Source organism: Macrotis lagotis, chromosome 1 (assembly GCF_037893015.1).
Source record: "Macrotis lagotis isolate mMagLag1 chromosome 1, bilby.v1.9.chrom.fasta, whole genome shotgun sequence".
NCBI lineage: Eukaryota > Metazoa > Chordata > Mammalia > Peramelemorphia > Peramelidae > Macrotis > Macrotis lagotis.
In genome coordinates this window covers 419,853,628-419,869,954 of record NC_133658.1, presented here as the reverse complement: position 1 = coordinate 419,869,954, position 16,327 = coordinate 419,853,628, and the positions used below count along the sequence as shown (strand labels likewise).

Below are 16,327 nucleotides of genomic sequence, written 5' to 3'. Positions count from 1 at the left end.
CACATTCTGACTTTATGACCCTGTGAAAGTCACTGTACCACACTCTGCTTTTGGCATCTATCTAAAACTGAGTTGCACATCAAGTGCTGATCTGTATTCATAGAAACAGTGTCTTCTTTTTTGGATTCCAGTGAAATCATAGATCCAATCCCTCTCCTTAGCAAAAATATTCTAGACAGTTCAAATCTAATTATTTTTCATACTTCTCTATTGTCATCTCATAATAGGAATATATTTTGTGTTTCTCCATTTCTTCTTACCATTTGGAAATTATCCCCATCAAAAAACTCTCATATTCTCACAAATCCCTGGTAGCCCCAATGCAAAAAGGATCAGTTAGCTAAATCTGGATCAAACTACTCTTGTGGTCCATCTGATAAGGATGCTAACAAGATTTATCAGTCCTTCATTTTTAATGTTCAGGTATGTTATGTTAAGCTACCTTGTTCAGGTAATGGATTTAATGATTAGTTCCTGTTTGGGTTTGTAATTGCTCAATGATTTCTGCAAACTTAGCTCAACTAGAAAAGGCTTATGTGTAATTCTTAGCAATCAGCTTGACAGAATAGAATGGCAGGCTCATTCTGTCCAAGAATCAGAGTTTAACTTAATCAATAATGGGCTTAGCAAGAGTTTGTATTTATAGCTAATGTAAAAGTTAAAAAAAATGTTCTAGTCATTAATTACTATCAGCTTTTTTTTTTAAACACAAAGTAAGAGTTGAATAAGTGTACTTTAAGACACTTAAGGCCCAGGCATTCTTTGTAAAATGACTAGGTAAGGAGTCCCTTGGGCTGTCTTTTAACTGCTTTTCATAGCTCTAATAGCACTTGTTCACCAAAGACACACCCCTTGAATCCTCAGAGAGATACAATAGCATAATTGTTCTTTTAGGTTTTAAGGCCTTGACATAGCTGTCAGGGGAAGAATGGTGAATAATAATACCAGAACTATTTCATGCAAATTCCACTTAGAGGTTTCAAGATTTTAGTGAGACTGATCTAGCCTTCTTGTTGACAGTTTTATTGTCACACCAGCTTTACATAAGAAAGTGGTAAAGTTTGACTCTTTGTTAAATAATTCTCATTTTTAAAACTCTTTAGCTAAAGTTAAAAAACAAATAGAAAAACAATGAGATGGAAACATCAATTTGGAATCCTAGCAAAAAGGGAAAACTGGGCTGGGTGAACAGTTTTATTGCACTGCTAATCATTGACACAACTAAACCCTTTTCCAAATAATGTATAGTCCACTAAAATAAGTATACAGAAAGTATCACCATATAGGCAAATGCATGTGTCATATATATGCTACATGAATGTCAAAGGTTGGGTTTATGATTTACATCTTATTAAAATAAATGCATTTTTAATTTTCTTTTTTTAACTACTCTTTAAATGCATGAATATAAAAGGATAGAGGATAAAAGGAAAAACTAGAAGTTGAAATCAGAAGATAAGTCAGGCCTTAGCCCTCACTATGCAATGATCAAATTTATGTCCTTGGATAAGTCACTTCCATTTTCTGAGCCTCCTGTTCCTCAGAAATAAAAATGAAAGCTATATATGTGTGTAAGGGAAGGGGGAGACTTGGCTAATAATATGCCTATCTAAGTAGTGACTATGGTACTAAATTTTGAATCTTTAGCTCAATTCCCAGTTCTATTTTTTATTACCTTTGTGATTTTGAGCAAATTCATTTCATGTTCTTCTTGGCCTAAGCTTGCTCATCAGTTTAAATCAGTTCATTGTTGGATGACTGAGTAGAGATCTAAAATGCTCTTGACAGTCTGAATTGGTCCAAATTAGCTTTAAAGAATGGAGGCATCTTGGTGAAATGGACAGTCAAAATGACCTGGGTTCAAATCCCACTACTAATAAACAGGAGAACTGTTACAAGGTATCCCCAACAAGGTATCCCCAGTTCCCTACTTCTCTTGGTAATTGCATGGTAACTGATACCATATAACTATGTCCTCATGCCTCTCCTAAATGGACAATTCATATAACACTTTAAGGTTTGCAAAGCTCTTTACCAACATTTCATTCTGTCTTCTTCACAACCATGATGAGGTGGGAAATGGTGGTACCTTCAGAGGAAAAGCCTCAAAATCAGGATTCTTTAATTGAAAAACTCATGAACTGGCCCCAAAGATGTAAAGGCTCAGACATTTTATTTGCAGGTCTGCAAAGTTCACATATTATTACAGACCACCAACAGTTCACAGATTTAATTCACAGGCCTGGGAAGTTCATCATAGGCCTGGAGAGTTCATATATATTATGTACCATAAGCAATTCACAGATTAAATTTATTTGGAGAGCAATGAACTACATAAGATCACACTAAATTGTAAAAGTTATAAAAAGAATACCTGAGGGATAGAGAGAAAGGAAAGGAAAACAACCATAAGAAATGACTAGGCTTAGACCTAAACATGAAAGGGGATGCAGATCAGACTTTTAAAGAGTCTAGCCTACTTCCTATGCATGGAAGAGTCAGGGAAAAGGGAGTCAAAGAGTGACTCTCTAGGTGTCTAGAGTCAGGTACCCTCTTTGGAAGACTGAGAGCCAGGAGACTGGAGGAAGAGTAGAGGGATGAGCTTCAGTTGCTCTTATCTTGGTGAATTTACGTTTGACAATAGAGAGTTTCATTGAAAAATAGAGAGAATTTACTTCTGAGAGGGGCTTATGCTGAGTAATTTGGGTCAGAGGCTCACATTGAACAAATGAGAAACAGGAGGCTCAGAAATATCAGAAAGACACAAATTATATTTTTTAAATATTAAAATAGCTAGATAGATATTTCTGCTTCAACACTGGAATTTAGGTTCTTTTTCCATTCTACAGATGAAGATACTATGGCAACCAGAGGTTAGAAAATATAATCAGTCATACAACTGGTAGAAGTCTAAAATAAAAATTGAACTCAGATCTTCTTGAAACCAAGTCCAGCATTCTTTAGTAACCTAGATTTTCCTAAGAAGTATAGTTTGCAGGATGATCTGTGTCACCACCTCAACCACCAGAAAAGTGTTAGAAAGTCCCCAGTTCCACTGTTCCTTGAAATGTTATATATGATTTAACATTATGGATAATAATTGACACTCTCTTTGAATGAAAGTAAGGTCAGTAGAAGAACATGGTCCCTTAGTTTCCTTCTCCTCTGCATATAACTTGCATATATATATATATATATTATATATATATATATATATATAATATATATATATATATCATATATATATTTCAATATATTTATATATTGCCTTTCTCATTAGATTGTGAGCACCTTGAGATCAAGAATACTGCTTTTGTCTTTTTTTAAAAATCCTCAGCATAGCTCAGAATTCTCTTGATTTAATCTTGTGGACCCTGAAGATGGAGAAGGATCTCTACATTTATTAAGGAGGGAACACTCACTTCCAAAATGACTTCTCCCAATAAGACTTAATATGCATGGACATTTCATTACTTCCAAGTTTCTGATTGGAGTAGATATGGTATCTCCTCTTGTTCTTTCCTTCTATCACCCTCTCTTGTTTGTAGACTTTAAAGAAATCAGGGTTCTGATACCTGATCCCAATTCTCCTCTCTCTATGTGTCAAGAAGGAAATAGATGTCTAGAGTCTTTGCTCCTAGTCTCTCTCTTGCTTGGCAGCTGGTGAAGGAATAGAACCAAATAACTCTGCTCCTACTTTTATTCTTAGTCTGCATGGTTGTTGAGATAGCAAGAACCTGGTGACTGCTCCCTTTCCCCACCCCACCAGTTCCTTCTGGCAGCCCAAGAGGATCCTTATACTTTATCTTGTCTGTTGGCATGGGATTACTCTGACTACACTCTCTTTCTCTGTCTCTGTCTCTGTCTCTGTCTCTGTCTCTGTCTCTCTCTCTTTCTCTCTCTCTCTCAACTTGTCTATAGTTTTTCATTACTCCAAAAATATACTATACTGATATAAAAGTTTTGGTACATGTATAGAACCATTCTTTTTTCTAATTGATCTCTGTGAGGTATATGTTTCATAGTAGCATTATGGTTCAAAGTAGCTAAATAATTTAGTAATATGTCTTGAATTTATAATTCCAAATTATTTTATAGAAAGATTAGCCCAATTTATAGTTCTACTAAAAGTGTATCTTCAACATGGTTTATTAATTCCTTTTATTATCTTTGCCAATTTGATGTGTGAGAGGTAAATCCTTAGTTTTAAAAATTTGTAGCTCTCTAATTAATAGTGGCTTGAAGTTTTCCTTTTAAATTTTTTTCATTAAAAATATTTGTTGATATGCCATTTTTCTATCACCATTTTCAAATATGCTCTATCCCTTCCCTAATGATTGATATCTTGACAAAAATTCAAAAATAAAATAAAATGGATAATGAAAGGTAAAACTTATATAGTACTTTAAAGTTTTCAAAGCAGTTTAGAAGTATTGTAGCCATTTTACCCTCACAACAACCTTGAAGAAGGTACTATTATTATCACTGGTTAGCTTGCATAGGCAGTCTCTTCAAAAGCTGACATTGCAGTTAAGAAAGCATTTCAATAGAGAACCCAGTCCAATTCCAACAAATTCCTACCCTGAAGAAGTCTCATTACATAATGTGTGTGTGTGTGTGTGTGTGTGTGTGTGTGTGTAATAAAAAGCCCTGAATAAAAGGTGCTGATCTAAAAATTCAAAGTAAAAAATCCATATTCTCAAATATTTATACAAATATGGCAAAAGTTAATGCTCTAATAAAAAGGACTAGAGGTTGTAATCCAAGGAGTCAAACTTCAACTGAAATATCACTGCGACAGTAAAGAAATTAATCCTTGGACTATGACTTCAACAAATAAAGAGTAAAAATAAAATTAAGCAAAGGGAGTAGCATTGATTAAGAATTCATAGATGTGATAAAATTCAGAAAATGGGAGGGAAGTAGAACATGACAGACAGTATTTGAGGGAAGATATAAAAAGAAGAAATAAAAGTCATTTTGCAATTGGAAAATATGACATACTATAGCCACTGGCTACTTGAGTTCAGTTCTGCTTATAAGGAATCATTATTTAGACTTGGGTAAGCATGGGTGGAAATAAAATAAAAATTTATTAAAAAGGTTACAAGACATAGGAAGGGAGAGAGAGAGAGAGAGAGAGAGAGAGAGAGAGAGAGAGAGAGAGAAAAGAACAGCCAAGCAGCATTGGCTGGGCCATGGTCAGAGAAGACTACGGCCCTGAACTCTAGTCCAATCCAGGTTTATGTATGGAGCCTCTCATCCAGAGGGCAAAAGATGAACACCCTTTCTCTTACTGGAACAGAAATTAGGTAGAGGGTAAAACCTAAGGAGGTCAGGCTACAAATTTTACATTAAGCAATGAATCAGTGGTACCTCAAGAATGGGGAGTATCTCCACCCAATCAACTTTTAAGATTACAATTGTTTCTTTTACTATCATAATTCTCTACTTCTAGTCAATTTACATCTCAAGAGCCAATTTACATCTCCACTCAATTTCTACATTCACAATTCTCTTCATCTTTCCCCTGCATCAATACCACCTAGACAAAAACTAAGTAGATAAGGAGTTTGGTAGACATCTTGTACCTGATATTAAAATAAATCAATAAAGATTTAGTAAGTATCTATTATGTGCCAGACTCTATGCTAAGTTCAAGAGGATATAAAAGACTTCTTTCCCTCAAGGAACTTACAGTGTAATGGAGAAACAACATGTAAACAAATATATACAAAGATAAATGAGAGATAATTTGGAAGATATTCATTTACAAGATAAATAAGAGATAATTAACAGGGGGAGTCACAATTAACAGAGAATAGTTAAGAGTGTTTGGGGTAGGTTTCCTGTAGAAGGTGGAATTTAAGTAGTATTTAAAGTCTTTAAGGAGGTCCTGGGGTGGCTAGGTGTCACAGTGGATAGAGCACTGGCCCTGGAGTCAGGAGTACCTGAGTTCAAATCCGGCCTCAGACACTTAATAACTGCCTAGCTGTGTGGCCTTGGGCATGCCACTTAACCCCATTGCCTTGCAAAAAAACTAAAAAAAAGGAGGTCCATAATCAGAACAGTGGAAGGAGAGCATTTCAGGCATGGTCAAGGGTCTCAGAGAAGGGTAGGCATTGAGAAAACACAAAGACACAGTAAAGTAGTGAAAGACTTGGAATATTGAGGGATCTGCTGAATCTGTATCTCTGCCAAACTTTTCTTAGTGATAGCATTGATAATTAAAAGAAAGATCTTAGGTCTGGATCTTACAAGGAGGAATTGTTTCTTTATCAAAATTATTATTGTTTGTCATTTGTTGTCAAATAGGACCAATAAGGTCAGGATGGTGAAATCTTGACTTGCAAGCAAATTGAATTTAAGTAAAGCAGGGCTTTGCAAAATTATCAGCCTCACTTTCTTCTATATAATCATTTGAATACAATGGAAAGACATGGATGAGGATTTCTAGAGTTGATTCTGGATATAGCAGGAGACCTTGGGTTTTTAAACTAAGATCTTTCCCAGGTCTCAGTTTACCCAAGACAACATTCATTTAGTAATTTAAGGTTAGATAAGAAATGACAAAAAAAATCACCTAGTTTGCTTACCAAAATAATAATGATAATCATCATCATCATCATCATCATCATCATCATCATCATCTGGGAGGGAAAGGCCCTCCTGTTTTCTGAGCAGATAAGAAACAATTGCTATATACACTCTCTCTGAGTCATTAAAACCCAGAGTGAATTTTGCTAATAGAGCAGTAGACCTGAAGTCCAAAAACATTGAGTCCAAATCTATCCTCAGATACCTATGAGCTATGGAACTCTAGACAAGCCACAGTGAACTGGAGAAGAATACAGGAACAACTCTAGTATCTCTCGAACAAATCCTAATTGGGTTTGTGAAGAGTCAGACACAACTGAACAACAAATAAAGAGGCAGAATTATAGGAAGCATGAGGTGATGGGAGATGCAACACATTCCTAAAGTTTGTGATAAAGGAGAGGCAAACAAGTTATGATTTTGTTCCTGGGGCAAAATATAGCAGCCTAAAGAATTCTGACAGAACATGAAAGAATTCATTTAAAGCACCAACTCTGACAGAGAAGGAATTTTAGGGACAAAAAAGTTTATTTAAACATTGCTGGGAGGGGCGGAGCCAAGATGGCAACACAAAGGGATCCAGTCTTAGGAGCTCTCTGATAAAACTCATCACCTAAAGACTCTAACTAAACTTTCGAGAGACAGAACTCACAAATGGACCCAGTGAGGCAGTTCTCCTTCTCAAGGTAACTTGGAAAAGAGCAGAAAGGCTCTGCTCCCCGGGGTCAGAGGGGTGGCACACCAGAGGGGTGGCCCACCAGAGGCAAAGAACTTCAGCCTCCTGGAGGCAGCCCCAGGGTTCTGGGAGCTGCGGCTCACAGCAGCCTGGGAGTCTCCTGAGCTGCACCCCGGGAAGCACCGGCACAAAGTGGGGGAACAGTAGGGGACCTCTGCCAGAGTGAGCATGTGGAGCCCAGCCCTCAGGGCACACAGGAAGCAGCTTGGTCTTTCAGCAGCCTAGACCAGGAAACAGAAGCAGGCCAAGCTGGTGAGCAGGAGCCCCCAGGGCATGAGCCCATTGAGCTGAGAGAGGGGAGTGAAGAGAGAGACTGCAGAGCTCTCTCCTCTGCCTCTGGAACAGGACTCTGGGGCTCTGAACACATTCACATCCTGATCCCAGTCTAGGCCCCCCCATAGAACAGCAGGGGCCCCCCCACCTCAGCCCCATGGCAGAGGGGGGGTGCTTATGGTCATTCACAGACCAGGAGGGAGGACAGAGCCTCACACACTGAGACCCTTGTGGGAATTCCCCAAAAGCTCAGGAAGCAGCCCAAAACCAGGCCCAGGCTGGGAAAATGAGCAAGCAGAGAAACAAGAGGAAGACCATTGAGAAATATTTTGCATATGAGCCCAAGAAGGATCAAAATACTCAGTCTGAAGATGAGGAAGCACAAGCTCCTGTATCGAAAGACTTCAAGAAAAACAGAAATTGGGCTCACGCCATGACAGAGCTCAAAAAAGACTTTGAAAATCAAATGAGAGAGTTGGAAGAAAAACTGGGAAAAGAAAGGAGAGAGATACAAGAAAAACATGAAAATGAAGTCAGCAGATTAGTCAAGGAAATCCAAAAAAATGCTGAAGAAAAAAGCATGCTAAAAACCAGCTTAGGTCAAATGGATAAAACAGTTCAAAAAGTTATTGAGGAGAAGAATGCTTTAAAAAGCAAAATTGGCCAGATGGAAAAAGAGATAAGAAAACTCTCTGAGGAGAACAAATCCTTTAGACAAAGAATAGAATTCAGGGAGATTGATGAATTTACCAGATATCAGGAATCAATACTTCAAAACCAAAAAAATGAAAAATTAGAAGAAAATGTGAAAAATCTCATTGAAAAAACAACTGATATGGAAAACAGACTTAGGAAAGATAATTTGAAAATTATTGGAATACCTGAAAGTCATGATCAGGAAAAGAGCCTTGACATCATTTTCAAAGAATTACTACAGGAAAATTGACCTGATATTCTAGAAGCAGAGGGCAAAATAGAAATGGAGAGAATCCACTAATCCCCCCGAGAGAGAGATCCCAAAAAACCAACCCCCAGGAATATTATAGCCAAGTTCCAGAACTCCCAAGTCAAAGAGAAAATATTACAAGCAGCCAGAAGGACACAGTTCAAATATCTTGGAGATGCAGTCAGGATCACACAGGACTTAGCAGCAGCTACATTGGAAGCTCGTAGGGCTTGGAATACAATATCTTGGAAGGCAAAAGACCTTAGAATGCAGCCAAGAATGAACTACCCAGCAAGGCTGAATGTCCTCTTCCAGGGAAAAAGATGGACTTTCGATGAATCAGGGGAATTTCATATGTTCCTGTTGGAATGGCCAGAGCTGAACAGAAGGTTTGATCTTCAGATACAGGACTCAGATGAAGCATGGAGATTGGAGGAGAGGGGGGAAATATGAGGGACTTAATGAGGATGAACTGCATGTATAGAAAAATGATACTGATAATATTCACATGAACCATCTCAGTTAATAGAGCAGGTAGAGGGAGCTTTTATAGTTGAAGCACAGGAGAAAGCTGAATTCGAAGATAAAATATGGTGTAAAAATGGAGTCAGTAGGAAAAAAAGGGAAATGTAATGGGACAAAGAGAAAGGAGAGGGGGAATAGTCCAAGATATTTCACATAATAAAATTTTTTTATTACAATGAGCTATTGCAGTGGTATGGAAGGGGGGGAGGCAAGGGGGAATGAGGGAACCTTTGCTCTCATCAGAGGTGGCTAGGAGAGGAAACAGCATATTTACTCAATGGGGTGCATCTGGAGTAAGGAGGAGGGGGGAGCAGGGGGAAGGGGTGGGGATGTGAATAAAGGAGGAGAGGATGGACCATAGGGGGGAGAGTGGTCAAATATAACACATTTTCTTTTTTACTTCTTGCAAGGGGCTGGGATTGGATGGCCTGCCCAGGACCATATGGCCAGGTGGATTCTGGGCATAAGGGGTGGTATGGGGGCTCAGGGCTTCTTGGCCCCAGAACCAGGGATCTGTCTGCTACACCACTCAGCAACCATACAGCAGAGTCAGGGTGAAAGGAGAGAGAAAATATAGTACATGATAGTAGAGAAATAAGAAAGGAGGGAGTTGCGATCAGCAATGGCAAAGTTGGAAAACTATGGAAGTAACTTTTGCGATGGACTTATCATAAAGAATGTGATCCACTCATGACAGAGTTGATGGTGTTGGAACAAAGACTGAAGCACATTTTTTGTTATTATTATTTGGGGAAGGGTGCATGGCAAGTGGGGCTGGGTGGCCTGCCTGGGGCCACATAGCAGGGTGATCTTTGGATGTCTGGGGCTGGATTCAGACCCAGGTGCTCCTGGCTCAAGGGCCAATGCGCTGTCTGCCACCCAGCCACCCCTACTATTATTACTATTTTATTTTATTTTGGGTCTTTTTTTTCTTCTTTTTGGTTTTGCAGGGCAGTGGGGATCGGGTGGCTTGCATGTCACATGGCTGGGTGATTATTGGATTTACAAGGCTGGATATGGACTCGGGTGCTCATGGCTCCAGGGCTGGTGCTTTGTCCATTGTGCCACCTGGCCATACCTACAATTATTACTATTATTTTTTTTAATTTTAATTTTTTTTCTCTCCCCTTTCCTTTTTCGCCCAAGCAAGTCTATCTATATTCATGGGGGGAAGGGTATTTTGTTTACTTGTAAACAAGCATATTTTATTAATGTAAAAAAATTTGTACAAAATGACAATAAAAAATACATTTAAAAAAATAAAAAAAACATTGCTAGGATTAGTATAAATTAAGGGATAGAAAGACTGAAGTAAAAGCAGGAAAAGCACTTATTCCTAAGCAACCTAAACAAAGTTAAGAGAGGTCATATGGGGAATCATGCTTCCCCCATACTGGACTGCCATCACAAAGGGAGAGGGGCCATCAGGAAATAAGAAGTTAGGGAAGGTAATTGGAGCAGGAGAATTTGGAAGATCACACACACCTAGAGCAGGCTGCCCTCCAAAGAAAGACAAGCAGCCTAAACAACCTAAACAATCTAAAGCTACATGAGGGGTTTTTCTGAATGTTGCCATCCCTAAGAGAGGACAAGTTTCCCAAAAGCAAAATATTTTTTGTGTCTAAATCCTGTATCCATTTTGATCTTGTCTTGGTATAGGGTGTGAAGAGTTGGTCTAATCTAAGTTTCTGCCCTACTAACTTCCAATTTTCCCCATCAGTTTTTATTGAAGAGAGAATTTTTATTCCAATAACTGGACTCTGAGTTTATCAAACAGAAGATTACTATAATCATTTCCTGCTATTGCACCTAGTCTATTCCACTGATCCACCACTCTATTTCTTAGCCAGTACCAGGTAGTTTTGATGACTAATTTTTTATAATATAATTTGAGTTCTAGTAGGGATAAGCCACCTTCATTTGCACTTTTTTTCTTTGAATCCCTGGAAATTCTTGACTTCTTATTTCTCTATATGAATTTAGTTACAATTTCTTCTAACTCATTAAAGTAATTTTTTGTTTGGAATTTTGATTGGTAGGACACTAAGCATGTGGTTTAATTTTGGCAGAACTGTCATTTTATATTATATTAGCTCAGCCTATCCATGAACAGTTGATATTTTCCCAGTTATTTAAATCTGATTTTATTTGTGTGAGAAGTATTTTGTAATTGTTTTCAAAAAAGTTTCTGAGTCTGCCTTGTCAGGTAGACTCCCAGGTATTTTATTGTCTGAAGTTACTTTAAATGGTATTTCTCTTTCTAGCTCTTTCTGCTACTCTTGCTAATCATATATAGAAATGACTTTTGTACAAGTGATGTTTTTACCCTTTTTCATAATCTCTTTAGGGTATAAAGCAGAACCAGAAGAACATTGTACACCCTAATGGCAATGTGGGAGTGATGATCAAACTTAATGGACTTCCTCATTCCATCAATGCAACAGTCATGCACAATTTGGGGTATCTGAAATGGCAAATACCATCTGTATCCAGAAAAAGAATTGTGGAGTTTGAATAAAGACCAAAGGCTATTACCTTTAATTTCTAAATAAAACCCATTGTCTTATTATGTAATTTTGCTATCTCTTATACTTTATTTTTCTTCCTTAAGGATATGATTTCTCTCTTATAACATTCAATTTAGATCAATGTATACCATGGAAATAATGGGAAGACTAACAGAATTTCTGCATGTTGCTAGTCATATATAGAAATTTTGAGGATTTATTTTATATCCTGCAACTTTGCTCCCTTTTCTTTCCTCTTTCCCTTTACTCCTTCTTCATTCCCTTGCTTCTGTTAGTTTCCCCTTTCCCCTTTTAATGGCTAAAGATAAGTTTCTTAACTTAACTGAGTGTATGTATGTTAACTTTAAGCCAAATCTGATGAAAGTAAGATTCAGGTGGTTCTCACATCCTCCCTCCTTCCCCTCTATTTCAATAGGTCTTCATGTAATCTGATTTACCCCATTCAATCTCCTCCATCCTCCCATCTCCTTATTTTCCCCCTTTTTAAGTAGATATTGTTTTTAAATCATTTTGTCTGAGTCACAGAAAAGTCATAAGTGTCCATCACTTCTGGCTATGGATATTCTCTCTAATAGAGTTAAAATTGTTGAGTTAAAAAAAAATTTCTCCTAGGTGGAGATATAGTCAGTTTCCTGCTATTGTATAGCAGGGTTTTTTTCTTTACCCTTTTTTTTTTACCTTTTCATGTATCTATTGAGTTTCCTGTTTGATGCCCAAATTTTCTATTTAGTTATGTTCTTTTCATCAGGAAATGTTGGATCTCCCATTTCATTAAATGTCCATTTTTTCCACTAGATGAGAAGACTCAGTTTTGCTGGGTAGTGGATTCTTATCTGCATTCCAAGCTCCCTTGCTCTTTGATCCCTTAATGCTGATGCAACCAGGTCCTGCATAATCCTTACTGTGGTTCCTTGGTATTTAAATTGTTTCTTTCAGGCTGCTGCGGATTTTCTTTTTTATTTGATAGTTCTAGAATTTGGCCACAATATTCCTTGGACTTTTCATTTTTAAGATCTCTTTCTGGAGAGGACTGATGTATTCTTTCAATAACTATTTTACCCTCTGGTTCCATGATATCAGGGTAATTTTCCATCACTAAATCCTGTAATATTAAGTCCAGGATTTTTTCCCTCTTCAATGTTTTCAGGAAGACAATAACTCTGAGCTTATCTATCCTGGAACTATTCTCAAGGTCAGTGGTTTTGTTGATGAAGTATTTTACATTTTCTTCTATTTTTTTAATCTTTTGGTTTCGTTTAGTAGAATATTGTTGTCTCATGAAGTCATTAGTTTCCACAGATTCCATTTTTTTTTTAGAGAATTTTCTTCATTTACCTTCTGCAACTCCTTTTCCAATTGGTCAATTCTATTTTTGAAGGAGTCTTCCATTTGTCCAGGTGTAGCTTTAAGAAAATTGTTTTATTTTTGCATTTGCCCGATTGAGAATCTGAGAGAATTAGTCTCATTTTGTATTTGTCCAATTGTATTTTCCAAGGATTTGTTTTCTTGTTGGGAGATGTAAATTTTCTCTTGTTTCCTTTCCAAATCTTTTCAATTGATTTTTAAACTCCTTCCTGATTCCTTCAAGGAAGCCTTTTTGGACCAGAGACCAATTCATATTCTCCTCTGAAATTCTAGATCACTCTGGGTTAGGATCTGTACCTTCTAAGTATTTTCAATGGGCTGCCCTTTCTGATGGCCTTTCTTCATTTTCCTAGGATCTTATGTAGGAGGAGGGGCTGGCTCTCAGAGGTTTGCTTTTGAAAACCCTAGAGTCTTTGTTCACTTGGCTTAGTAACTCCAAGTGGGCCAGTCAGTAGGGAGTGCTGGTTTCTTTCTCTCGAGTGTCTGAGGTCCTCTCCCTAGGTCTGGAGTGGGTAAAAGGTGGTAGCAGGTTCTAAATTGTCCTTGACCAATGTGGGCTGGACCTGGAGGAGGTAATTAATCTCCCTTTCAGCTGAGGGAGCTATGCTGCCCACACTTGAGCCTGAGGACCCCCCCCAGGGGGGCAGTTACTGTTTGTTCTGGGAAGAGGGCTCCAGTAAAAGTACGGAGCTCAGGCCCCCAACCCAGTGGGTTGATATCCAGCCATGCTTTGTAACTCTGTGCTGGAAGTAGCCCTCCAGCCCAGATGGGACTCTCCAGACCTCCACTCCTCCAGCCAAATATTCCATGGCTAATGTTGGTCCTTGGACCCACCACTCACCAAATCCTCTGTGCAAAGACTGATCCTCTGGCTTCACTCCACCACTGACCCTGTATTGGCTCTCTTCATTCTGCTCCTGCTTCACCCATAGTCCTTTGAGACAGACCTTTTGGTAGGTGTTCTTCTCCTAGCTTCTCTTTATGGATTTTGTTGATCAAATTTCTGTTAAGAGGTTTCTTTTCATGTTATTTTTTGAGGGGAAACCAGGAGACACTAGCACAGTGCCTGGCTTCTTTCCACCATCTTGGTCAGAAGTTCAACAACTTTAGATTTTAAAAAAAGAATATGAAAACCATATCAGGTAAAAAAGAATGAATATAAGAGACTAGAATATTCCTGTAAAAAAATAGAGTAAAAATACTAAAGCTCACATTGAGTAGAGGTTGGTAAGTGGGGAAAAAAGGGCAAAAAATGTAGTTTAAAATAAACCAAGGACCTACGCTTAACATAGATTCAGTTATTGTCCTTGATTCTCAAAGAAAACAAAAATGTCATCACCATGATGTATTAAGTAACAGTACATCTAACCAACTGATCAGACCATTTCCAAGTTTGGCAGACTTTGCTTTTCATATAAACATTTGGAGTGGCTCTCAATTTACACATTTCCTTTGAGCTACTACAATTCTGCTTCATTCATAGAGCATAGAACCTTTTTGTGATGTGGACATCAAAACTTGATTATGTGCCAGTGATTTCCATGTTTCACAATTGATTCCAATGTTCTTCAGAGAGACCTTAAGAGTTCCCTTGTGTCATTTTTTTTGTTTTTTGCAAGATGATGGGGTTAAATGATTTGCCCAAGGTCACATAGCTGAGGCCTGAATTGAACTCAGCTCCTCCTGACATGGCTGGTGCTTTATTCACTGCATCACCCAGCTACCCCGGTGTCATTTTTTCTAAACTCCATGTTAATATTTGCCTTGTGTCAGTTCTTCACAAAATCATCTTTTAGGTACATGTATGGTTTGTATTTGAACATGACTAGGTCATTGCATGAATTGGACAATGCTAATTTATAATATAGAGAAAACTGTTAAATTCTTATTTTGCTTCTGTTTACTTTGCCAAAGAGAATAGCCCTTATATTTAACATGAAAGAACAAAACTAATATATAGGACAAGTAAGAAAATAATAAAGCATTTAGCTGCTCTTGATGAATTCAAGTAACCTGGTACAGTTAAACTTCATCTTTGCATCCTGAATGAATAGACAGATTTGATTACTGACATTTAGCAGTAATCCTGAAAATAGTAAACATTATAAATTTGGGAAAATACAAATGTCTTCCAAATTTTCCAAAAGAGAAAAGATCAGATACTGTAATCTATGAGTCTGTGAATTTGACTTCTGCTATTTAATATTTTTATCAATAATTTGGATGGAAGTATAAACAATGTGCTTATCATATCTGTATTAGAGGATAACAGAATCATGATCCAAAAAGATCTTGACAGCCTAGAGCACTGAACTGAATATCATATGAAATTCAATAATGATAAATGTAAAATCTTGCACTTGGATATAAAAAATCAATTTTACAAGTATATAATGGAGGAGACACAAATAGACAGCAGTTGTTCTGTAAAAGAGCTGGACATTTTATTGGACTAAGTCAATATGAGTCAGAGTTATAGAAGCCAAAAGGAGAAATGTTGCTATTCTGCTGTATTGTATTCATATCAAAACTTTTCTGCTTAGTTTTTATTGTCACAGTTAAAAAAGAATTTTAATAAAGAAAAAAAATTTATAGGACAACTAAGATATTGACAAACATTGATTCCATGATATATTAGAATAGATCAAAGAACCTTAGAATAGAATAGAATAGATTTAAGATCCTGGAAAAGAAAAGGTTTAGTGAAGTCATAATAGCTAACTTCAAGAATTTGAAAGTTTACTATGTATAAAAATGAAGAAATATTTGGGAGTCTATCAAATATTCACAGGAATAAAGTATATGCAATTAGAAAAGCACTTTACAGAAATACACTTCTAAATAATTGGAAGGACATTAATTGCTCATATGTAGGTCATATTAATAGAGTATTTAATTATATAATAATAATAATGACAATATTTCCTAAATGAATTTCTTACAAATTTCACACCAAATTATTCATTTCTCTTGTTGCATTGCTATAGAAGTATTTAAAATAGTAGAGACAATAATTGTTATCTTGTTTTTCCTTTGATTTTTTTGAAGCATCTTTAGTCTGATGCTAATGCATATAATATAAATTCTTATTTTTAGAGAAAAAAAGACTCTAGTAGGAAACCTACATGTGGTGGACCCAGTTCTGGGTATTAATTTAAAGACTTTTTGGAATTTCTCCTTGGTAAGATCTGGGACTCTCAATTCAACTAGGATAAACTCACTACTAATAAAAGTATTTATTCAATCTGTGTATTAGAAATAAATATTCCTATAAGTATAGTTTCTCTGATTTCCATTTGCTAAATGTACAAATAAATGAATTTATTTACTATTAGTTAAGTGTGTTAATTGTAGAAC

The 16,327-nt window shown here is 36.9% G+C and overlaps 1 long non-coding RNA gene across 1 annotated transcript in view; it reads left to right on the top strand.

Annotated features, from left to right (window-relative positions):
- The window catches only part of LOC141518593 (uncharacterized), a 74,473-nt gene extending 62,822 nt beyond the window's left edge, over positions 1 to 11,651 (top strand). Inside the window, exon 3 of the long non-coding RNA XR_012477233.1 lies at positions 11,425 to 11,651. This is a non-coding gene — a long non-coding RNA (uncharacterized LOC141518593). The remainder of the gene's footprint in view (positions 1 to 11,424) is intronic.
- The last annotated feature ends 4,676 nt before the right edge of the window (positions 11,652 to 16,327 follow it).